The 25,481-nt window shown below is 47.2% G+C and overlaps 1 protein-coding gene across 3 annotated transcripts in view; it reads left to right on the top strand.

Moving 5' to 3' along the window:
* DNA2 (DNA replication helicase/nuclease 2) overlaps positions 1-25,481 on the top strand; it is a 159,584-nt gene that overhangs the window by 66,584 nt on the left and 67,519 nt on the right. For 2 of the 3 annotated variants that reach the window (XM_069644987.1, XM_069644986.1), the window contains exon 2: positions 1,788-1,991. The exons of the other annotated variant lie outside the window; for it this stretch is intronic. The gene's annotated coding sequence lies outside the window, so the exon portion shown is untranslated. The remainder of the gene's footprint in view (positions 1-1,787; positions 1,992-25,481) is intronic. 3 annotated transcript variants of the gene reach the window in all.

Genomic DNA, 25,481 nt, shown 5'->3' with positions numbered 1-25,481 from the left:
TAAAGGAACATAGACCGTCCTCATAAATCACCATCTCCTCGCTATAGGTGCCGTCCCAGAGCAGACCAAGCAACGTCACTGATGATCCAACCTCTGAGTAGACGCCCATGCCAACACCACCCAGGGTCCTCGAGCAGCATTGCCATCTGCTGTCCACACCAGGCTGGGCCAGGAAGCTGCAGGGGCAGCTGCAGCAACCACCATTCAGGGTCACCCAGCCAGGACTGAAGTGGTCCTGACCGAGGCCTGCAGAGACCCAGAGGCGGATGTCCTGGTCTCAAAGGGCAAGAGACGTGCGGACAAAGGTCCAGCCACCAGAACCCAGGTACAGATGCCTGCAAGGCTACCTACAGTCAAAGCATCAGTGGTTGATGCCACAGCCCAGTCCACCAGTGCTCCTGTCCCTACTGACCCAAGTGGTCCCAGCCACTCGGGGTCTGCACGACCTTGCAAGAAGGCAAAGCGTGCAGTAGGCAAACGGGCTCAGACCCAAGGCACGGCACAGGAAACCCACACGTCGAGGAAGAGGAGCTTTAGTGATGAGGAACTCCAGATTCTTGTGGATTTCTGTGCTTCTACTCTCCTCCCTCTGCAACTCATCCAGAACTGGACTGTGGGAATTGTCCTTTTTGTCTTGGGGCCAGGTATTGTATCTCCCCAGGACTGTGATGATGGCACTGGCTCCCAGTGTCTACGACTGTTAATTTCCAATCCCTATGCATTGTCCACAGAGCCTTATGGGTTCTGCGGCTGCAGTTCCTTCAACTCCATCTTCCAAATTCTCTTCCTTCTCATGGTATTTGATCATCCCTTTCCTACTCCCTCAGGGTGAGTTACTTCTCATAGCAATTACTTGGTGGTTAATGTTTAACTTCGGCTGGGGCCTCCCTCTGGTACAGCGTCCCTGCCTCAATGGAACTGGAGGTGAACTTTCTCTGAGTCTGGAGGCACTTCTGATGCTTACTCAAGTGTTGTGGTTTCTCTCCTCCTCTCCCTTACTGGAGTCCTGGATGACTGAGAGAATGCACTAGTCACCTGCCCACACTCTGATCTCCGACACAGCCCTCTGAGCCACCAGTTCAACCCATGCACTGCCTCCCTGCCATCCCCCACACTCGGTGGCTGTTTACTGTATCCCTACAATCCTCTAGCAGCAATTGACACCTGATGTCTGCACTTACACTTCCACTGCCACCAGCCCGCTGCATTTTTGTTACTGATTATGTATTTGTATTTTATTTGGATGCCGTTCCCATGTACTGTACTGCCCACTCCCACTTCCAACCCCAGGTCTCGCCTTCCACGTGCCTATTCACTCGCGTGATGTCAATGTGACCTGGCCTCATGGGATGGGTGTGACTGGCTTCACTCTATTCCACCGCCCTAGCATCGTAGCACCTTGTGACATTGAGTTTGTGAATTACATGTCATGTCACATCCAATCTACATGGCTATGGGACAGTAGTCGGCAAGTTCCATCTCATTCAGTTTGACAGATCAGGCATGGCTATGCTACGTGGCATCTGTATTTGCATCGGGGATGTTGGTGACTGAACTATGCCAGTCAGGTGCTCGTGTGTGAAGCAGGTGCTATGCACTACATGTGGTATTTAGCCCTTCCACATATGTCCATGGCTGCTTTCATGCTACCCTTCGCTTCCATTGAGACTGCGTACGTGCGGGAGTTTGTGACATGGCAGGTTAATGTGTTGCATGACGACATTTGATGCCTATGTGTGGGCTATGCTATTTACATGGGTCTTCATGTATTTTATGTCCATGTACAGGTGATGAGGCACTGGATGCAGAGGAGCAGGTGGAGGAGGAACAAGTCTTTGCAAACAAGTACCAGTGGAGGATGTGGTGTGGCAGTCCATGATGAACCACTAGTGCTACAGTCCACCCGGGGCCTGATTCTGTATGAGTCTGCCTCTGATGATACCGATGGCTCTTGTGGTGAACCTGAATTCGATTCCTCTGTGCTGTCACAGGTGAGTGCATAGTGTGGGTGCTGTTGTATCCCAAATGTCTGAAGGGAGGGGACAACCCCTCACAGGGCCAGTCAGTGTTGGTACATTTGTCCGTGGTGGTTATGGCTGCTGGGTCACGCTCCACAGTATTGACTCCTGGTCCTGGTCCAGCTGATCAAGGGAGGGATGCAGACCTGCAGCAACAGACAGTGCATCACATTGAGCCAGGTTCCCTTGGCCCAAGCAGGCATGGGGTCCGCCAACGCGGTGGCCGTGTGTTAGCTGGGGATACTGTGTGGGAGCAGTCCATGTATGCTGTTGCACATTTAACAGGCTGCTTCATATGAGATGTTGGCTCAGGGCATGGATAGGGTGGCCAATTCCATTACAACCCCAGCAAGACAGGTGGAGCACCAGCAGCAGGCATTGCGGTCCTCATGCCACTCACACAGGCTGAACATGGTGTGCCAAGACGGGCAGAACTGAGGGCTCTGCGTACATCCATGGCTGCAGAGGGTCGGGCCCACAGGGAAGCCCTGAGGTTAAAGTATAGGGCCCTCAGAACTACTCTGGCCGAATTCGCAGCCAGCAGTAGACGGTCTGAACAGCAGATGCAACATTTGACTCATGCCATCATGGAGGAACTACATGCATCCCGTGAGGTGTTCCATGGGGACCTCCGAGCCATCATGTTGCAAATGCAATCATCTCAGTCCCGCATGGCCACTGCCATGGAGGACGATGCCAGGGCTATGCGTGGTGATCCTCCCTTACCACTACCACATTCTGATGCTACACCAGAGGGTGTCGACAGCAGTAACCGGTCTCCTGATCCATGCTAGCTGTGCGCCCATTAACCCATGGAGTTTATTTTTTTTCCTTTATCAACGTCCACACGTGTGGATGTTGATGTGCACCCGCCACCTCCTCCCTCCTGGGTGGCCTCCACCCCCATCCCCCATGGGCATTTTTGATTTTTTTTTGTTACTTGTTTTTTGTCTTTTGTGCATTTATGTGACAGTGTGTTGCTTTGTGTGGCAGCCGAGGGCATCCACTGTAGATTCCAGCTGTACCCATGCAGGCTTGTCTCGTGTTGGTACCCTCCTTGTTTGTGTCTTAGGGTCCAGACACATATGCCACTCCTGCTTCCCCTTTCCATGGGCTTGCAAGGAGTGCAGCGTGTAAAAGTAACTTGCACAGAGGCATTGGGCTTCCGTTATATCTGTGGGCAGTCTCAAGTCCAACCTGTGTATACACCCCTAGTGGGATTCATGATGGTTTGTCCAGTGCATGGTTAGCGTCCCTTTTTGTTTGGACATTGAGATCCATCCTTTGTTCATGTCCCATCTTAATGTATTAGCTTGACTATCTCCATTATTGTTTGCCTTCCGGTTGTATGCACTTCCCTGCCCCCTTTTAGTTAGCAGAGCCACACAAAAAATCGAAGGGTGCCATGTGCAAGTTACGACACATTGTGGCACTTGTGAAATTATGATTGGTCACTGTCAGACAGATTCACTCTTGGGTCATGTGTTTCTGGTATGTTGTACTGGCCAATTGATGTTCATTTGTACATTGTTGTTTTGATGTGTGACAGTGAGTTATTTCTGAACTTATGTTGATCGTTGAGCGCTTTGTGACCGTAGTGTTGTGTTGGCCATTTTTTTCACTTTTGACATTGCATGCCATGGCACAAATCCCCTCTTCTGTAGGCTGCCAGGTTCTTTCAAAATTAGGGAACGAACTAGAGGAGAGGGAATAATTAGCCTAACCTAATCGTATCTAAAGCTGTGGATGTAATCAAACGGCTTTATATCTGCGGAAGTAATTGGGCTAAGTTCAGGAATGTCAGCAAATAAACTTAGGGTGTAAGGTCTATTAAAAGTACCTGGTCCTCCGTCTTCAAACACATGGTATACAATTATACTTGGCTCATTTGGATAGGCAGGAGGTCTCAACAATTCAGGTTTTCATTAGTTCTGTTTTTTTCGAATCTATCATGAGCTGGTTTATCGCAAGATTCTCTTGTGCCATTGGTGATTTTCTGATCTTCATCATGAATTTTCATACACAAGTAATTTAATTTGGCAAGACTACCGGGATTGCATGGAGCCCCATTGGTATGAACTAGCATATTAGCATAATCAGACTTCACTGGCACAAACGGAGACTGCTCAATATGAAGAGGCGCCAATTTGGTATCGAAGATTTTTTGCTGAGTTTATCTTCAATAAGTGTACGGACTGATTCCTCACACAAACCCTTGTTCGGTAATGACCGATTACCTGCTGTAACTCCCTCAGGGGCTTTGGATTCTAAACAACCCACATGTTGAGTCTTGTTTAGTAGCAACTTTTGGAGGGGTATGACCGGCCTCTTTTCAGACCATTTGTTTTAGACAAGCCGATCATGTTCGTTTTTTTTTTTGTTTTTTTGAGGCAATTTCACCTATTTGAGTGGTTTTCTCAGTTCCACATATGGAGCCTTCAATATTTTGTTGGTGGCATCAAAGTGTTTGGTTCATTCAGAACAGATGTTGAACATGTTTGCATTTCATTTGTAATTAATGGTCCCATTGAAGTTGGCGTCTTGGTGCGAGAGATGGGAGCAGAATTTGTAAAGTTGTCAAATATATCTTGAACACCCATCTCTATGGATTTTAGCTGTCTCTCGATCCTTCCTGATGTCCCATTATTTTTGAGCACCTCAGATAACCTTATAGTACCTTCGGAATATTCGCATTGCGTGGATCTGGTTTCAAGATCCTTTTTTTCTTTTTAGATGGTAGATTAGATTGCTGTTAGTCTTTGTTGCCTAAATTCTGGGGACATATTTCGAAAACCAATATAACCTCTTTGTCGGCCTGGCAGTCTAGTATGGCGTCATTCAAGTCTCCGGCTCTCAAAAACGTGCGTGATATTCCAGAGGCCTTCAAAGCCAGTGTGTGTTTGCGTCTTAGTCTTTTTCCTTTGATATTTTTACTTTAAATGGAACCAATTCATCAGTATAATCGTTGGATACCTCATTATGGGTCTCTACATTGAGTTCAGAGTTAACACCCGTGGCTACAACTCACATTGCTATCGGGCTGTTTACGGGTTCAGATTGGATGTTGCTTGTTGGAATTAAGTTTGACGTATTGCAAGTCTGCATATTTGTGACTATTTTGCCACACATCTCTGGCATTGCTGTTAAACCAGCATGATTTCATTGAAAATTCTGGTGTTTTTTTTTAATTCATCAAGGATTTCTTTGTTACTAGTGATCTTATCCTTAGGATCAACTCGAGAATCGTCCATTTTGTGGGCACCAAGTTTGTGATCATCGAAATGCATAGACATTGTGTCCAGATGTTGCGTGAGGCCCGATAGAGTAATCTCACAAGTACTAAAAATAGGCGGTGTGTTTGTAAAATAGCTGGAATTCAGATCTTTCATCAAATTGATGCTTTCAGACTCTGTGCTTATGCTTTTAGGTGGTTATATGTATCGCACCTCTCCAAACGGGGATTGCGAGGTTTCAAAATGTGCGTCCTGTTTGAATTCTACATTTAAATTAGCAGTGATGGCATGATCATTTGAACACTGTTGCGCGCATTCGACTAGATCATCCGTGTCGGAGGATCCTGGAAGTGGTAAGGCTGCTGCACGTGTTATGCTCATGCAGCGAGGTCTTTGATGGCAAGAATGCACCTGTGGTGTCCTTTTTAGAATGTTTACGCCTCATGCTTTCTTTCACACAAGACATGACACGAGAATTACACCAAAGCTTATAGTGCCAAAATGCCTAGAACTACGACCACAACCTTCGATAGCCTTTTCCTACAAAACTAGCTTGGAGCATACATCAGCTAAATTATCCACAAATCAACAATCAACTTAATAATTTCAACATTTCGTTTAACTACAACCATCTGCACCTTAATCGTTGATAATACTTTCTCTGGTACGCTCGCAGTAATTACTCAGTAAAAGGGTACATCTGTTAACAACGCACTTGTTTTTTTTTTTGTTGTTTTTTTTAAAGGTCCCCATTAAAAAATCTTCCGTTGATGTAGAACTTCTTTGAACAACATAGTCGGGACTTTCGCACAACGGGTTGGTCAATGTTTACTTCTTCCCGTTTGTTACAGGCTAAACCCGTGCCTCGGGCCGCCTCATACGCACATGCACACTCACTCATACATAGAGACACGGATATTGCGTGTGTTGCTTCTGAGGTCCCGGCGGCACCTGCCGTACGGGACGTCTTTATTCCATCTGTGCATGCGTGGCCAGAACAAGGCTCGCGCACGCGCATTTCGTCTTCACAACGTAACATCCCTTCTTTTCTTTAAACAGAAACAAACATTTAACAACAGTTAACCAATTAACTTTAACCAAACTCAACGTGAGTCAAATGTCAGGGCCAGATACCGGTTCAGTCTCCTGAGACCATGATATAGTCCTTGAAACCTACCAGTGGTTGGCGTCCCTGTCTCGCCGGATACCGGCTGCTATTCCGTGAGGTCGGCAGCGGCATGACGTCGATGGGTGGTGCATCCTCCGGCCTATCTGCTTTGGGAATATCAGATATGGCTTCTCTTCTCGCTGTGTCCGCCTGCTGTCCTCCGCTGTCACGCACTTCGACTTTCTTAAAGAATGACTTGTTGCGAGTCACTGTTCCCTTCTCGTTGAACGCCGTTACCATTTCCCCTTTTACGTGAGTGACGGTCCACGGCTGTGGCTCATATGTGAGCGATAGCTTTCCCTCTGGTCGGCGGTTCTTAACCAGGACATAGTCTCCTACCGCTACTTCCTTCTCTCGCAGGCCTCTCCTCTCGTTCTCCTTGTCATTTTTGGCTGCTCTTTCCTGTCGAACTCTGTCAATGTCGATCACACCTGGCTCACGCCCCTCTATCTCTGGGATTAGACCCCTCGGGCAGCGTCCGAAAGTGCTTCCGCTGGCGCAACCCCGGTCGATTGGTGGGGGGTCGTTCTATAGTCCCGTAAGAATTCAAACATGTTTCTCTTCAGCTCCCATCCGCCGTTTGCTGAGATGCGGAATACCTTATTCAATGCCTTCATGAACCTTTCCGCTTCCCCATTTGCCCGGGGCCAGAGTGGAGAGACCTTCCTGTGTTGAATTCCCTTCTCCTTCATGTATTGTGCAAACTGGTTTCCAGTGAATGGTGGATCATTGTCGGAGCAGAGATTGACTGGGAAGCCATGAGTTGCGAACATCTTTGCAAGAGCCAAGATGCTATGATCACTTGCAGTGGAGTCCACACGTTCCACCTCAGGGTATCTCGGCCACTGGTTGACGACGGCCAAAAAGTACATTTCCCCTCCCCGTCGAGCCGAAGTCCACGTGAACCGTACTCCACGGAAGTTAGTTCCTGTCCATGGACTTTATGGGCATCGCCCTTTCCGCAGGACTTGCTGCTTGACACGGTATGCACCTCTTCAGATATCCTTCCACCTGGCTCTCTAGGTCGGAGGACCACACTTCCGTTCTTAGCCGTGCTTTGGTCTTTGCGACACCTTGGTGACCGGTGTGTGCCAGCTCCAGGACTCGGGACACCAGTGCGTGCGGGACAACGATCTGTCTTCCACGTAGTAGGAGCCCATCGTCTGAGACAGAAAACTCATCTCATACTTTCCACAGGGCATGTAGATCTTTCTGTGCCCTCTCCTCACGCCTCGTGTTGTTGTTGAGCACCTCCTTCCACTCTCCGCTCTGTATGGCTGACCGTATGATCTTGAAGATTTCATCGTTGCTGGATTCTTGGGCCACCACCTCCCTTGATCGTGCCACTGGCATAGCCCCTTCGACGACATTGTGGACAAGTTCCTGACACTCCACCAACTCCCCTGGACCTTCCTCATCTTTGCTGTTCGGGTGACGGGACAAGTAGTCCACAGGATTGTTCGTTCCGGGCTTGTACACCAGTTTCACACCGTACTCTGAGAGCCAGCATCCACCGTTCAATGCCTGGCGAGGGCTTGGACGACACACCCGCCAGGATTGCTATCAACGCTTTGTGGTCTGTCACCACTAATACAGGTTTCGCCAGAATGTAGAGGCGAAAATGCTGCCAGCCCCAGAGGATGGATAGCGCCTCTCTTTCTATTTGTGAATATCGCCTCTCAGTCTCAGTTGGGGCCTTGCTGGCATAGGCGATTGGGCGCATGTTTCCTCTGGCGTCCGCTTGCATGAGCACAGCCCCCAACCCCACCGGGCTGGCGTCCACCACTATTTCTGATTCAGCCGTTGGATCAAAATATGCCATTGTGTCCTGATCTGAGAGTGCCTTCTTTATGTCCTGGAACGCTTCCTGCTATACCGAGAAAGCTGCACACCTCGGTGGGCGATTGAGATGTGGTGGCCTCCCGGATGTCGGAGACCTTTTCCGGGTCAGGTGATATCCCGTTTGCGTGAAAGATGGAGCCAAAGAATCCAATGCGATCCTGGTAGAACTCGCATTTTCCCCGATGCAGCGTCAGGCCCAGCTCGCTCAGCCTCTGTATTGTCCGCTCTAACCGTTCATGTGTTCCATTTGAAATGACGCGAACACCAGAATGTCATCGCTCATATTGAGCACTCCCTTTAAGCCCGCCAGCGCTCCTCTTATTGTGTTTTGGAACACTTCGGCGGCAGAGGGCACGCCAAAACTGAGACGCTTAAATTGATAGAGGCCTTCATGGGTGGTAAAAGTTATGTATCGCGAGTCTGGGTGTAGCTCTAGCTGATGATACCCGGACCGCAAGTCTAGCTTTGAAAAGACCTTGGCTCCTTACAATTCTCTCACGATGTCATCCATTGTCGGCGTGATATGGCGCTCGCGCTTGATAGCGGATTTAGGGAGTCGCATGTCTACACAAATGCGGGCTGCACCAGGTAGTTTCGGCTCTGCAGCTACCACAATGGGCGAGAACTAAGGCGTTGGCCCCTCCACTCTTTCAATAATGTCCATCTCGATGAGCGATTGCAGTTCTTTCTCTACTTGCGATCTGAGTTTGAAAGGGATTCTCCGGTGTTTGAGTGCCGTGGGTCTTATAGTTTCATCAGTGTGGAGGCGTACTGGGTCTGCCTTTAGTTTGCCCACCCCTTGGAAGATGCTTGTGAACTTGCCCAAAAGTTGTTAAATATCGGTTTAATATACTACAAGTGCAAAATGAACAATGTCCAGGGCCTCCGATGTGGCGCAGCTCAGAAGTGAGTGTGGACTGACGTCAGTGACGTAGAATCGCACCTTGATGGTCTTGTGTCACTGGTGCAACGAAAACACCCAGTATCGGCAAAGGCGTATCGCCACCAAATGTGTTTATTGTCGCCTTGGATTTGTCTATCAGTGGTGGGCCAGGGATTGCCTTGTAGTGTTCCGTAGCCAACGCACACACGGAGGCCCTTGTGTCGATCAGTACTAGTGTGGGGGCACCATGGATGTCTACGACACAGGTGGGCTGCCTTCTTCTCTTGGTTCCTGTGGCAAGGTTTGAAATAAAGATCTTGGTCATCCTCCTTCTTCTGCAATGTTGAGCCTCTGAGCTTCCTGTTCCTGTCTCCTAAAACCGCCCCCGCTAGCTCTTGCGGGTCCTCTGTGCGTCGTTACCGGAGCTGCCGCTCGGCACATCCTCGCATAGTGGCCAGGTGTATTGCACCTCCCAGATACCCTCGATTTTGCTGGGCAGTCTTCAGTGTGTGGCAAGTCATACCCGCAGTACTGGCACACTGCTGGGGAGCCTTGAGTGGAGGACGCTTCTTGGCGTTTCTGGCTCCAGCGTGTTTTCGCCGGGGTGGACTTCCCAATGGCGAATGCATCTTCTCCTTTGCACGGGCGTACAGCAGCGTCCATTTTTGCGCCTCTGCTCTCAGCGAGCTCATACACCCTGCCATTGTTCAGGATTTGCATCAGTGTCATGCCTGGCTCTCTCAGGGTCTGCCTCCTTAGCTTGTTGGAGCTGCATCCCTGTATGACCTGGTTCCTTATCATTACCTCCTCATTGTCCCACCTGCACGTGCTTGAGAGTTGACGCAGGCGTGTGCAAAACTGGTCCAAAGACTCCTCATCATGTTGTCTCTCCCCACACATCACGAACCTGTCAAAATCAACGTTGGACAGTGGGATAAAGTGGTTCTGGAGTGCAGTTTTGACAGTGGTATACGTCACCACTCAGAGATTTAAGGCTTCGTATATGCGCAGCACCTCGGTGCCTGCCGAATATAATAGGGTGGCGACCTTCGCATCATCATCGTCCTCCACTGTCGTCCTGAAAAACATATCCAATTTCTTTATCCAGATGAGCCACTTGGGACCCAGTTTAGAGGGTGGGCCTGAGGTATCAAACTCCTGCATGGGCGCTAACGAACCCTGCTGTCTCCGAACCATTCTTACCGGTGCGGCTGTCTCACTGTCGCTGTCGCCCATCTTCACAGATCGCACAGGCCCCTCACTTCAGGGTCGAGGCCGCAAACCTGTTCTCCTCGGGTCTCCTGCAGACCTGGACGTGTAGGCGATGAACTGTGGTGTACCCTCACCTTCAGTCAGCTCCAGAAACTGTGATCCCAGGCTCGGCAGGCATCCTCTCCACCATGTAGAGAAACGGGGGTCCTCACGGACCAAATTCGCAGCCTTCCGGAGTGGGGGAGCCATGAGGAATTCCAAAATTATTTTTCTGTTGTTCCACAGCACGTGGGTAGTGCACGAGCACCCTCACGGGCCGCAACTACACCACGCGCCAAAACAAAATGGCCACCCGCTATCGTGTCGGGTCCGGACTGCATCGGATGAACGGTGTGAGATTTGCTGCACTCGCGCGCACTAATCCTCCTCCTCGCGGCAGCCGTTCCTCATCGCCAATGTTACAGGCTAAACCCGTGCCTCGGGCCGCCACATACGCACATGCACACTCACTCATACACAGAGACACAGATGCGTGTGTTGCTTCTGATGTCCCGGCGGCAACTGCTGTATGGGACGTCTTTATTCCATCTGCGCATGCATGGCCAGAACGAGGCTCGCGCATGCGCATTTCGTCTTCACGACGTAACACTGTTGTGACCTGTGACTGCAAGTGCGTGAAATAAACCGCTTTCCGCTTTCACCTTGCAGCTCTCAAGGCAGCCAGCATGTCATTTCCCCTGCGGCGGTTCGCTTGTAATCAGAGTTGTGATTATACAATGCGTGTTTCCGGCCCCACAGTTCTTAAGCAAATCTGCCTCTATGCGGTTTGATTTATGACTTGTCGCACAATTAGGAATGGAATTTTAAAAAGAACATCTTACTTTCCCCAGCCCTGCCAGCCACACAGACGAACAGACACAGGCACTTTTGGGCACTTCTTGGTGCGCGCCCATGTCTTCTTGAAGGATTCTGAGGCTGGTGGGCGGGGCTTACCTACGTGGATAGAGAAATGTCTTAAATATATATTAATATATTTCAATACATGTTTTTTTAAGTCCAACATGATAGTCTGTCTCTGTTATATGAAGTCTCACCATATATATTAGTCCAAATGAAGACTTGTGGTTTCACTGGCAGCACATACTCCCATCTGTCAGCTTCCCAGGAACAAACAGGCACTTTTGGGCAGTTCTTGGTGCTATTTAGTCATGCTGTTGCTTGTTAACACAGTGTCATGCCGTGCACCTGTAGTTTGTCTGTGGAGCTGATATGCAGAATGGAATGCATTTCTTTTTTCAACATTGTATCTTTGAATTGACTGCAGCTTGCAAGGGTTGGCATTAAGGACATGTATTTTATTTTTTGTTGTGTTCATTGTATCATGACATCAGGAGCAGATGTGTTTTGCCCATGTAGCTCATGGATTAGTCTAGTCTTTAAGATGGATTTTGCATCTTTAGTAAGCAGACCAATTCTAATGCTTTTTTAAAAATGTTAGCATAGGTCAGATCTGCAGACTGACGCATGTTTAAGTTCTTTGCAGCAAAAATGTTGCCAGAGATTTACATTTCCAATGCTCGAGTGTGTTATGGCATTGTTTGTGTCCTAATGTTTTGAAAATAGGTTGACTGTTTTACTGGTGTTAACTGTAGGAGGTCTCTGAAAACAATGACGTGTTTTCCTCCAGTTCTTCGTAGTCAGTTTTTAGGCCTTCTTGCGTTCTGAGATGAATTAAAGCCAACATGAGGTTGGACACCATGCTTAATTAATCGATCAGGAGCACTTTCATTTGTTTCAAAATTCTGCATAGTTCAGTAGCAGCTTCTGCTGAGAATTCATAGTGTTCCCATTTGTTTGGTTTTCTACTGGGAGGATTAGTAGTCAGTGTAACGTTACACCTCCTATGTTGTAGGCAGCTAAACCTGTGGGGGTTGTTACAACAGCTGAAAGGTTAAGTCTTGTAGACATGTGCTGATTATTTTAATTAAGAATGTTTTACCAGAACCAGCTTCACCACTTACATACAGGAGCAAAGGTTTATACTTTTTACAACTATAAGTTTTAGTTTCATGTTTAGAACCATGTTCATTTTTTTCAGTGACCTCTAGATAAATGGTTTAGTTTATTATTTATATAGCGCACCATACCCTGGGGGCATCAGGGCGCAAACAGACAAGAATATGCTCAATTTAGTTACCTGTATTTTCCTACTTATCATGTACTTGTATCAACAATGTTACAATAGGCTTGTATGTACAAGGTAGGGTCAGGGAACAATGAAGTAACAGGGTGCATGTTTCCAGCATAGTGATAGGGCTATAATATACAGTTATGTGCAGTGTGACATATCGGGTCAAGTGGCACCAGTGTCATAGTGATGTGATGCGCACGGAACTTAATTCACATAGTAAGTAAGCTCCAGGAGCAGAGAGTGGGTGTCAAGGGAGGTGCATCTAAAGGGTCATGCAGGTTAGAGTAGTTAGATGTCATTAGCTCTCAGCCACCTGGTCAGGTTCTGTCTGAAATTGGCAAAGGGTTGAGGTTCTCTGATGCCATGGGGGAGGGAGTAGCTATGTCCTCCTATAGTGGAGAGTTTGAAGCGCGGAACTTGGTGGCAGTTCGCGTTGGCTGTTCTTGTTGGTCTGGATGAGGTTCTTTTACATAACCTGTCCAAGAGGTAGGGTGGTGCTTTATTGTTGAGGCACTTGTGGGTGGGTGAGGGAGGCGATCTTAAGTTGAATTTTATCAAAAGTGGATAGCCATTTGTATTCTCTTCTTACAGAGGATATATGCTCCTTTCTGTTAATCATGAGTGCTGCTCTCAAGGCATTGTTCTGAAGGACTTGAATTTTGTGAATGGTCTGTTTATTTGCCCCAATGTAGAGTCTGTTAAAATAATCCAATTTGGATAGTATAAGGGCTCTGGCAAGTGTAATGCAGCTGTCTGTGGAGAGGAATTGCTTACTAGCTCTGATAAATTTGCATGTGTGCCGTAGCAGAGGCTAGAGAGTTTGTTTAGCAAAGTTCATGGTGGCGTCTAGGTAAAATCCTAGGGTTTTCACTTGTTAGCTACTTTTATGTTGTTCCCATCAATAATGACGTTGGCATAGTCAGGGCTGAGTTTGGAGATATAGGTTGGGGTGCCTAGGATGATAAGCTCAGTTTTATCATCGTTCAGGCATAGGCCGTGGGTGGCCATCCATGCCTGAACGATGCTATAGATTCTGTTCACTAGAGCCAGATCCTTGGTGTAAACTCCTGAAAGCGGGAGGAGGATCTGGGTATTGTCTGCGTAGTTAGTGTAGGCCATTTCTTCAAAGAGGGGCTTCGTGAAAACATTGTAGAGGGTAGGTGACACACAAGATCCTTGTGGTACACCGCAGGTTATAGGGATCGGATCTGCTGTGGCTGATGGAGAGAAGACTCTCATAGTCAGGTTACTCAGAAATGACTTGATCCATGTTATAGCCTCTTTTGAGAATTGGGCTGCAGAGTCTAGGTGGCTACATAAGACTGTATGGTCAACTAAGTCGAATGCAGCTGATGGGTCCAGAAGGAGGAGTAGGGCTGCTTGGCCATTGTCTCTGCATTCGTCAATTTGGGCCATAAGATCTATTCGAGCTGTCTCAGTCCCATGTTGCGGGCGGAATCCTGATTGGCGGGTTCCGAGTAGGTGGTTGGATTCTAGGAAGGTTTGTATTTGCATGTAAGCCACTTTGTCTAGAATTTTTAGAAGAAAGGGCACAGTCGTGATGGGCCTGAAGTTTGTGGGAATGGCAGGATCCAGGGTTTGTTTCTTTAATAGTGGCAGTACCCAGGACTCTTAAGTTATTCGGTACCGTGTCTGTGGAAAAGGAGGAGTTGATGAGTTTGGTTATAAATGGCGATGGTTCTCTCGCAGCATCCTTGTTAAGTTGTGCTGGGCATTGATCGCCTTTACAGTTGGACGGGTAAGTCCCAGAATGACCTTTTCTACTGACCTTTTCTACCTCAATGGTCGATACCTTAGAGAAGCAGAATCGGACTTCTTGGTTAGGCTGTGGTGGTGGCGCTAAGCTCTGAGGGATGTGAGGCGTTAGAGATGCCTTCTTGAGAGCAATTTTAGATAAATGGTGAGTATTAGATGTGATTTGAGCACTGACAAGTCTTCATATTGTTTAGATTGATGCATGGTATTTTATACCTCAGTGTTAAGTAGTGAGCCCGAGACAAGAAAATGTTCAACAAAAAGGTTTATTACACAGCTCACCAGTTTCACGCTGTAGTATACCAAAACAAATTGTGACGTCCTTCCTTCAAATAAAAACAGCTTACAGTTCGTAGCAGGACCAAACGTGGTTTTCGCCAGCCCGTTTTTGTAAATGTCCCAAATTTCCTTTAGGGAATTCACCAGGCTCGTGGCTGCAGGCTTTTCCGAGTTTCAGCCCACTGGCCTGCCCGGTCTAAGAAGTTGAAAATAAAACAATACAACACCCAGTGTTCTCACTCTCCTTACGGATCCTTTCCCGTCAAACGTTTTCCTCTGCTGCGTCGCTGACCTGGTCCGTGGATCGGGTAGGGCATTTTCCGGCGGTTCTTTCTCTACCTCCCTAGTACGCCCACTGGTACTCGGGACCGGCCTCGCTCCACTCCGGGGCCTCTCCGTCGGCTTCCTTCCACACCTGCAAAACAAGACCCCCTTTGAGCGGTTTGGTGAGGCTTTTGACCCAGGTGCCCCTCCTGCCCAGTAATTACTGCCGGGTGTTACCAGCAACGGTTTCCCCACACCTGATGCTAATTCCCCTCTTCCCTGCTCAGCCCTCGATGTGTCAGCCTTGGTTTTAGTCACTGACTGTGGGGGTCTGCCTGAATATGGAAGCATGTTTTCCCGTCTCCCTTGCTGATTTTCCTTTCCACTTTTCTGGCTTTTATACTGATGCCGTATTTGGTGGGGCCTTCTGGGATATGGAGTTCGTATGTGTTTTATTTCACATGATTCACTCAAGGGCAGCATTATTTTATCCATTGGCTTACTCCCCTCTCTGCTGTTCTGTTGCATACCCTCCTTTCGCACAGTAGCTCGGGTGGCTGCCACTTCTACACCCTCACACTCAGTCATGACCATTTCTGCTTAATTTAGAATTAGTTGTTCTCCAAGTGGTTCTTGGCTTCCTGTGTGTCTTTATCTAGTAGAGCTACAATTTCTTCCTCTTGTTGGCGTTTCTTGTCCAGCATTTGTTTGTATATTTTGAAATTGCCATTTGTTATACTGCTTTCATTTGCTTTGATTGCAGCTTCAAATGAGTCCTGGTCACCTAATAATGCTTTTCTCTAAGATTTAAAATGTTGTTGTAGGGCCATGTAATAAAGTTCTCTATGTTGCAGAGATTTAAATAACTTTATATGATTTATTAAGGCTGAGTTTCATAAAGTTTTACTAGGCTTTCGTCACAAGATGAGACAAGATATTTGCCAGTTGTCTCGTCTGGTGTGACATTTTGTTTGTAGTAGTAGTTTTGGGCTATGTCATACAGGTACATGTTTTCCAAAGCAGTACTTCTTTTTGGGTAGTATTTGTCAATTAATTTGTTATTTAAAATGTCCTGGCTGTTTGGATCAGTTGTGGCTATTGTTTCTATCTCTGGGTAGGATTTTAGTAACCATTTTTAGGATGCAGCTGGACCAAGGTTTAGCCAGACAATGTGTTCAGATTTGCCATATAAGTCTGTACATGTTAAATGGTCTGCAGCTTCGTAGCACCTGCATTCTCTATGGGAGAGAATTATTATACCGAAGCTGTACAATTTTTGTGACAATGTTTTGTCAGATGATATGTCATCCCAGAGGTCTTTTTAACTCCTTTTATTTATTTATCAGCTTTGGTGAGGCTGTGACATATCTTGCAGCTGTAGTGGAATTGTCGGCAATGTGTTGTATGTCTATATTTGCATTCCACAAGAGGGCAATGATTGCATTACACTGTGTCTAACAGAAGACATCAAGCTATTTACTTGTCCTTTTGCGCAACCTGTTCTAGGAAAGCCAAAGCAACATTTTGGTTTAGTATTTACCTTTTTGTTTTTATATCTGTTTTTTTAAACCTAGGATTTGCGTATGTAGGTCACTGTGTGGTTTATGTAGGGATGTTGCAGGTAATGTATTTTCCAATAAACTGTAAAACAGTGGCATCACTGTCATGACCAAATCTGGGAGCATCTTTTATCCATAAAAGCTTGTGGATGTGTGGTGCTACTCTGGATTGATATTCTTTTCTCCAAATGAAGTGTCAATTTCTCTGAGTGAAGGGGTAGTTTTATTGGCGTTGAAGCGCAGCATGTAGCAATGGTGAAAGTACATTGATATATTGACAGGGTCATGAGCACAGAGTTCTCCTGATGGTTTTATATCTATTTCCTCTTTATTTTGGTTTGCAGTGCATAAGAAGTTGTGCAAGTCATTACATGCGTATGCTGCACAACTACCATGTTAGTGCGCCTAGCTTCCTTAGCATACAATGTACATCAGCTTGACGTCCGAACCAGTATTCTTTTGTACCACGCGTGTTTACCAAGATACTTGACTGCAAAACCTCCTCTTTGTCTTTACTCTTTTGAAGCAGTTTGGTAGAGGACATGTTTAAAAATATCAGAGCCTGGTTTTACTGTGTGTGCAACTCCATAACAGAGTTGCTAGTTCCCTTTCGAACAAGAGGTGGAAAATGTACTCTATATTTTGTCGCAATATGGGGTCTTTACATTTGTAAAGAGCGATATTCTGATGCAGTATTTTGTGTGGCTCTTTCATCATGTCTTCCTCCTTTTCCTTTATTTATTTATGATTTATATACCGCAAATCCACTGACGCAAAGGCTTCAGGGTGCTGACAAATACAGAAGCAAATAAAGCAGCCAGAGGACAGATGGCTCAGACCGAGATGGTATCAGTTGAACAGATATGTTTTTAGTCCTTTCCTAAATACTCTGTTGGAGTTTTCGATTCCAGGCAATGGGGGCCACAGAATATAACGCTCCAACCTTGGTCTGAAATAGTCTGCAAGATTGGTCGGTTAGCTGGGAGAGATCGTTAGATCTGAGACCATAATTGCTAATTTTAGGCCTGAGTTCCTCATTGAGGTAGATGGGACCAGAGTTTTTCAAACAATTGAAGGAGATAGACAAGAAGCGAAAGAGAATACGTTCCTTGATAGTAAGCCAGTGAAGCTCCCTTCTCGACGAGGAGATATGGTCTGATCTCTTCTTATTCATAACAATCCTGACGGCGTTATTCTGCACTACCTGCAGTCTATTCATTTCACAGTTTGGGAGGCCGATCAGGAGACTACCGCAGTTGTCTATCCTAGAGCTGATCAATGCTCGAGCTAGTGTTTCTCTTCCCGTTTGTGAGAGAAAGGGGCGTGCGTGAGAAAGCAGTTTGATTAATATGACGACAAGGCCACCAAACTACAGACCTGCGCTTTCATGTTCAGATTGCAATCGAGATGGATCCCGACTTTTTTCTTGACCTTTATGGCACAATTATCAATCACAAACTGGGAGTATAAATCTTCGTTTGTGGATTTTAGGATCAGTGCCCACCAGCATTAGTTCTGTCTTGTTGGTGTTAAGGGCCAATCCATTGCCACACATCCAGCTTATGAATCCAATTGATTTTAGTTTCATCATCTGAGAAAACAGCTGTGATGGGAATGACTCACTGGGTGTCGTCAGCGTAGTTGGTGAATTCTATGTCATTACTGTCCAGAAAGTCAAGGAAGGGCCGGTGCCCTTGAACGGTTACAGATGTTGTAAGGTGAAATATCGGCTCCCTGTGGGATTCCTGTATCAGATCCATGGGGTTAGCTTCTGCCAGGGGCTGCTCACTCTCCATTGGCGATCTTGCAACCCATGCGGCCGCCGGAGCAGAAAATCCCGCCACCTCCCTCAACCTGGAGACCAGCACTGAGTGGTCTACCAGGTCGAAGGCGGCAGAGAGGTCCAGTAACATCAGCACGCTGGGGTTGCCTTGATCCATATGGCGAAGAAGCCTAGACTTTAAATCCAACAAGGCAGACTCGGTACCATGCTTTTCCCGGAAACCAGATTGTTTATTAAGAATGTCAGCATTTCTCGGGTGGGTCAGTAGTTGAGTATACGCAACTCGATCGAGAATTGTAAGCAAGAATGGTGAGTTAGAGGACGGTAATTCAGTGGATCGTCAGGGGAAAGGTCGTTTTTTTAATAGTGGAGTCACCCAAGAGTGTTTTATGCATGTAGGCACAGCCCTGTCCCTAAAGGATGCATTAACAAACTTGCAAAGGGTGGGAATGAGCGAGGAGGCGCAAGCTTTTTTTGTAAGTGCTGGGCATAAGTCACCCTTACAGTTAGATGGAAAGAGTAGAAGAAAAGAACGTACTCCTACAATTTTCTCCCAAATGCTCATTGGGAATTCCTTGGCATGACACATTTGATATGTTTCTAATGCATCTTCTATGGCGTCTTTTGAGTGAAGTGGGCAAATTGTAGACTGGTCTAAAATGTTGGCTGCACTAACAGGATCTACACGTTAAAATTGGCCAGTTGGTGGTGAATCTTGAATTATTTGGAAGGTTTCTCTTGTTTTTCTCCATGTTTATCTTTGTAGTATTCATTGTTTTCTTTGAGATATTGTAGGGCTTCTCTAACTTTGTAGTTGTTGCCAAATTGGTGTCTTTTGTTGGTACATCATTAACTAGTACAATCAAAGATTGATCTATTGGGTGTTGGTCTCCTAGAGTTTTAACATTTTCTTTCCAATGGCAAATATACTACTTTGCCACAAATGCCTTTTTAGTAACGCAGATGGAGATAATTTGCCGTTTTAATGTTAAGGCATAGTATAGCTTGAAATGGGTGTACTGTTTGGATTATAATGCTCTCAAACAAATTAAGTTGTTTGAGAGCCTTTGGAAGTGGGAATATTTCTAAGTTATTAGTGACGGCACGTGATGACATTTGGTTATTGTCAAGCTTTGTATTGCAGTACATGCAAACTCTTGAGGGGTCAGTTATTTTGTATTTTTCTGTTAGATATAAAGCGAATTGTAACCACTGGGATTCCTCATTTTCCTCTATTTTGTAGGCCATATCTACTATTTTTGTGCTATTTTTATAAAAAGTTCTGTGACAACAGACACATACTATTATTATTATACTGGTTCTGGTTTTTCAGCAGGTGTGTTTTAAAACGTATCTATTTCTTTTTTGTATGTGTTTGTTAGGAGGGTGGTGTTTGAGGTTTTCGCTAATGTTTTCTGAAGTTGCTGAATTTGCTATGTTTATAAGCCTCTTTATTGAAATATGGTTCTGTGCTGCTTGTGTGACTCCATTCACCTTCACAGAAGTTCAAAAAGGTATCTATATTGACATTGCTCATGTTTAGAAGTACTTGATTTATTTAGCTTGTGGTTTCATTCGGTTTGAAATCAATATAAACCACTTTCTCTTTAGTAGAAATGCGCTGTCCGAGCTTTGAGGATTAGTCTTATGCAGTAGTTTTTAAGGGTAGATTGTGACATTTAGTTGCCGTTTTAATATTGTGAAGAACTCTAAGGTGGAAAATGTTTGGTAAAGTTATTTTTTTGGAATGCTTTACTATGGCAACATTAACATTGATAGATATCGTGTTGGGTTCATTAATAGGCCTGCTTTTGTTTGTAAATCTTTTTTTACTTTAAGTTTTTGCAAGAGGGGCCTTACTTTCATTAGTGGCATTAGTGGTGACTGGTTTAGCTTTGTTGAGTGAGGTTACTAGCTGTTTTGTTTTGTTTTCTGTACATTGTGTTAGAGGTGGATATTATGATGACTTGCTTTTATCCTTATCTGCTCTATTTATTTTCTTTGTTTTACAGAGTTCGTTTTTAGTAGGTAGTATGTTCTATCTGCTAGGGGGAAAAGAAAGTTTGGGGTAGAAAGTTGTGGAATGTATATGAATGTATTGTGTGTGGGTGTGATTGTAGAGATGAATAGAGTGCTGTGGGATGATAGGTGTGGTTGGGAAGGTTGTAAGAGTCTATATAGGTGTGATGGGCTTTGGGTAGTGAGCAGGGGAGTGGTGGTGTGATTGAATAAGTAGGGACATTATGATGTTTTGAGGAAAATAATGGTTGTTGGGGTGTTATCTAGTGCGCAGGTATGAGAGTTGTGTGGGTGTGTGATGCTGGCAATGCATAGCTGTGCTTTTCACACTCTATTTGAAAGTAGAATTTAGCTGTGCCTTTGCATTTTTGCTTTAGGTTTAAACTAACTGTTTTTGTTCAGACGTGCTGTGCCCTTTGTTTGAATTGAATGCTTCTCTGTAACCTGCTGGCCCAGTGACTGTTCCATACTGCTGTACTCGTTCTACTCTTCCTGCTGCCCCTCTCTCTACACACCCATGGCACTTTCTGTTTCTCCTATCTTCTCCAACTGCTTCTCCATCAACTATTTTTCCCTTCTCACTAAGTCTGGTAGGAAGAAGTTTATAAAGGATATCTTGGCCACCAACCCTGGTCTCCCCATCGCTGATGCCTATTCCAGCACTTCCTCCAGACAGACCCTCACCGACATCCTCTTTGTTGTTCCTTTGCCAGATCTATGGACTCTTCATATGATCTCTGTGCTCTGTCCTCTCTCCTCCTCTCCTGTTAATGATGGCACCCGCTGGGAAGCCCTTGTGGCCCCCTTCGACTCCTCTAAGGTCATCATTGGTATTTACCTAAATGGCACTATTATAGTCCAAGGCCCTCAGGCCAGTCTCCTCCTCGTTTATAGGCGCTTCCCTCGCCTCATCAATTTCGTTACATCTCCTGCTGCCCCCCCCTGCCTTGGCTACCTTACCCTCTCTTCCCTCCTCTCCTGCCCCACCTCTTGCACGTTACTCACCTCGGCAGGGCGTACCTCAGATTTGTACCCCTCCCCAGAAGGCCTTTAAGGCTGGCAACCTTCTTCATTTTGCCACTCTCAACTCTCGCTCTGCTGTCAAACACTCCTCTGATATCTGCCACCTCCTGGAAGAACTTGACCTCGATGTCCTCGGTCTCACCGAGGCATGGTTCACGGCCACTCTCCTCCCTGATGGCTACAAGATCCTCTCCGTACCTAGATCCACCGGTCCAGAGGGGGTGTAGCCCTGATCTTTTGGATTCCTGCCTCAATTATTCCCACGCAGACCTACTCCTCTTTCGAATGTCTTGTCTGCATGTTTTCTCTCTCTCTTACTGTGGCTACTATCTACCGGCCCCCTGGTCAGATGACCTCATTTCTCTGAGTGAACGGACCTCTCATCCTCCCTTCTGGCATCTACCACTCAACTCCTCCTCCTTGGTGACCTCAATATCCATCTAGACTGTACTTGTTCCTCCTCTTTACTCTTCCGTGACCTCTGTGATTCCCTCTCCCCTTTCTACCCTCCCCTCTGACCCGACTCGCTCTGCAGGGCAAACACTTGATGTCTTGATCTGCTCTGACCTCCTCCTCTCCATCCTTCCGACCACTCCTCTCTCCTGGAGTGATCACTCCCTCCTCTCATCCCATCTCTCCCTCTCTACCCCCCAGGCCAAGCCAACCTCAACAATGCCACCTACCTTCTCAGACATCTGGCCCATGAAGCTTGTGTCAGTTGAGGCTTTTGCCGCCACCTTCTCCCCGCCCTGCCTCCCACCTCATGGAAATGGAGGGCTTCTTGTTCATCCTCTGACAAACTGGCCTGTCGCCTGCTCCAAAGGCAATACTGACGCTATGTCTACACTAAGAAGAGAGCCCACATCCAACTACGTGTCTCTGAGGCATCTAACAACTAGGCCGAACTCTTTAAAATCTTCAAGGAGCTGGCAACCCTGCTGCAGTCTCTACCTCTTTCCCCTGTTCCTCCAAAACCATCCAGGACCACATTGACACCCCCGCTCCTGCCCTGGCTGATTTCTGCAACCACTCCTTCGCCTCAGGAGCCTTCTCCTCCCCTCTGAAGCACTCTTGTGCACCCTCTTCTGAAGAAACCCACAGCTGACCCTTCTTGCCCGGCCACCTATCGCCCAATCTCCATCACTCCTTTTCTGGGCAAACTCCTAGAAAAGCTGGCCATCTCGCAGTTTAACCTTCACTCCGACTCTTTTGGTTGTCTCCATGACCATCACTCTGGATTTGGAGCAGCCAGAAGCATGGAAACTGCTCTCCTGAATATCAGTGAAGATATGCTCTCCAACCTTGACTCTAACATCCCCTCTGTCCTTGTCCTACTCGATCTCTATTCTGCCTTCGACACGGTCAACCATACCATCCTGCTCAATAGTCTCTGTGACAACCTGGGTATTACCGATTAGGCTCTGGCCTGGCTGACCTCTTTCCTCTCCGATCGACCCTCCCAGGTCGAACTTGGGTCCTTCATCTATCTCCTTTTCTACCTGCGGTGTTCCCCGGGGTCCAACCCCTCACCCTGCCTTTTCAACCAATACCTGGCAACTCTTGCACACCGAATTGCCATTTTCTGCTCCAATTTTTAGTGCTATGCTGATGACTAGACTAATTTTCAGGCTTCCCTCTGCCACCTCTTCTCCTTCTCTCATCTTGAATTGCCTATCTGCCATTCAGGATTGGTGTGCCGCCAATGATCTCTGCCTGAATGCCAGCAAGACGGCGATCCTCCTTATCAGCACACCTTCACCCTCCTTTCCGGTCACTCTCTGGCTGGCCTGCCTTGGCCCTCCTCCTACCCCCACCTGCAAGGCTAAGAACCTCAGGGTCATCTTTGACTAACTGCTTTCCTTCTCTGCCCACATCTGTCTCTAAAAAGTAAATCTTCCTACCTCACCTCCTTCTGCCTTTCCTCTCTGTCTCCCAGAAGCTCACTGTCTCTCGAGCCCTGGTTCTCTGTAGGTTGTATTATTGTAACAGCCTATTTCTAAATCTACCTGCTTCTACTCTCTGCCCTTTGCAACCCATCCAGAACAGGACTGCAAGACTTGTCCTTGGCCTCAAGCCCTAGGATCGTATCTCTCCAGCCCTGAAATTGCTCCACTGGCTCCCAGTTGTTGCACGGATTAAATTCAAGACCCTTTGCATTGTCCACAAGGCTTTCTGGGGCCTGGGTTCAAAATACCTTCAGTTGTCCCTCTGTAAATACCTTACCTCCCGAGCTCTTCACTCCTCCACCTCTAACTCCCTCCGGGTCAGTCGTTTTTCAAAGCAACGAGCTGGGGGTAGATCTGTCTTCGGCTGGGGCCTCCCTCTGAAACGGCCTCCTTGCCACTCCGAAACTTGAGGAGGACCATCTCCGGTCCCGAAAGCACCTCAAGACCTTCCTCTTTGCTTCTGCCTTCTCTCCTCCTCTCCCCTGCTGATTCTGTCTCTGTATTGTGCACCTGGTCACCCTCTGACTTTCGGACCCAGGTATCTGCTCACCCTGCCACCCACCTATACTGCCTTCTGGCAATCCCTTGCACTGGGGTCTGTATCTGTAACCCTACAGGTCCCCCCCTTTTTTTCAGCACTTATCAGACACACCCTGTCTGTTGCCTTAAACCTAGCACTTGCCACTTTCTGGCTGCACTACCACTATTTGTTGCTTTTATTATTTATTTATATTTATTCTTATCCCTTTTGCTCAGCACTTTCCACTCCCCCCCCCCCCCCCTATGCACTTTCCAATTCCCCCCGCCCCCCATGCACTTGCGCGTTCCCAATGTCACTGGGCCTAGTAAGATTGTTTTGTTCTCCCTTGTTCCCTTCCCTTGCCTCGTCGCGCAAGATTGTTGTTTTGTTCTCCCTTGTTCCCTTCCCTTGCCTCGTCGCGCTCTGAAACACTTGCGCGTATGAGCATGTTACAAATAAAATAGCAATATCTTTGGAGGGACAGGGCCTCCCTGTCCTTGGCCTGTACTCCCTTGTGTGTTCTGTGTTGCTTTCTGCACAGGAGTTCATGTGGGACTCCTGGCAGTGCAGCTCTTCCTCTTTTTGGTTGTGGTGAACAGAGACCCTTGGGATACCCTTATGGCACCCATGGGTGGGGGTATAACCCTCTACGCCTAGTGTATGTTTTTGGGCCCCTGTGTGTGGCCCACAGAGCAGGGTATGGGCTGGTGGCAGCTCCATGCTGCATTTGACAGGTGCTCGGAGTAGCCTCCATTTTGGAATACCTAGGCCCTGCCATCGGTGGATTCCTGATAGGTGACAAAATGGCCCATGTGGCTTCTTGGTTTGTATTACCTGTTATCTTGTTTTCCCAAAGTCCTCGGAAGCCCTGACTCTGTCCCTTCTCCTAACTGGCTGTTGGGTGGAAGAACCATATATGGTTTTGTGAGGGAAGTCCAGGCCAGACTGAATGGAGCCTTCCCAGTGACTTTATGTTGTGGGTACACCCTTGGGGTGGGACCTGGGTGAATGGAGCGTGTGACCAATATGCATTCCATGTTCTGGGTGTCTGGCATCTGTGTGTGAGACACAAAGACACAAAGAATGAGACAGCCCTGCCTGAAACTGACAAGAATACAGTGTGGCGTGCTTGCCCCAATCCACATTCCTTGTTATGGTTGTATGGGTGGAAGTGAATGGCCTGAATGCACTGTGAGCCTGCCTGCCTGCCCTTCTGACTGATTGGATGACTTAGTGTGGCTTAGCAGTGTGAATGAGGGACAGATCTGTTTATCTGGGGACCTCTCACTTAACACATTTTTTCAGAAACTGAACCTGAAGCTGCTTATCCTTGAAGCCCAGCTGGAAGAAGAATTGCTGCTGCTTTCTTTCGACCCGATCCGGAAGCTGTTGAGGACTGATCCGAGGGAGGACCTGGCTAGGCGATCTCTCCCCGAGCTACTGCGAGGGAACATCGTGCAGAAGCTGATCTTCACCGAGGTACCCTGGAAGCCAGTCCTGAAAGGCTGTCGACCAGAGACTGGGTCCGCCAAGAAATCTTGAAGTAAAGCACCTGGACCTCGAGGCCGTCGAAGTCCATTGCCGTTGACTGGGGTTCGGAGGATTTCCGTCACTGCTGGAAGCCAGTCGAGTCGGGTGTCCCAGAAGCGGGAACAACTTGATGCCGTGCTGCTCAACAACCGGAGCTGCAACGCTACACCTTTTTGCGTAATAACATTTAAGCTAAGGGCTCCCTTGCCATCACCAACGACCGCTTTGTCCCGCC

This window comes from Ambystoma mexicanum, chromosome 2p, assembly GCF_040938575.1.
Source record: "Ambystoma mexicanum isolate Mex_15411 chromosome 2p, UKY_AmexF1_1, whole genome shotgun sequence".
Taxonomy (NCBI): Eukaryota; Metazoa; Chordata; class Amphibia; order Caudata; family Ambystomatidae; genus Ambystoma; species Ambystoma mexicanum.
The sequence above is the reverse complement of the archived record's forward strand: the minus strand, read 5'-3'. Positions and strand labels throughout refer to the sequence as shown.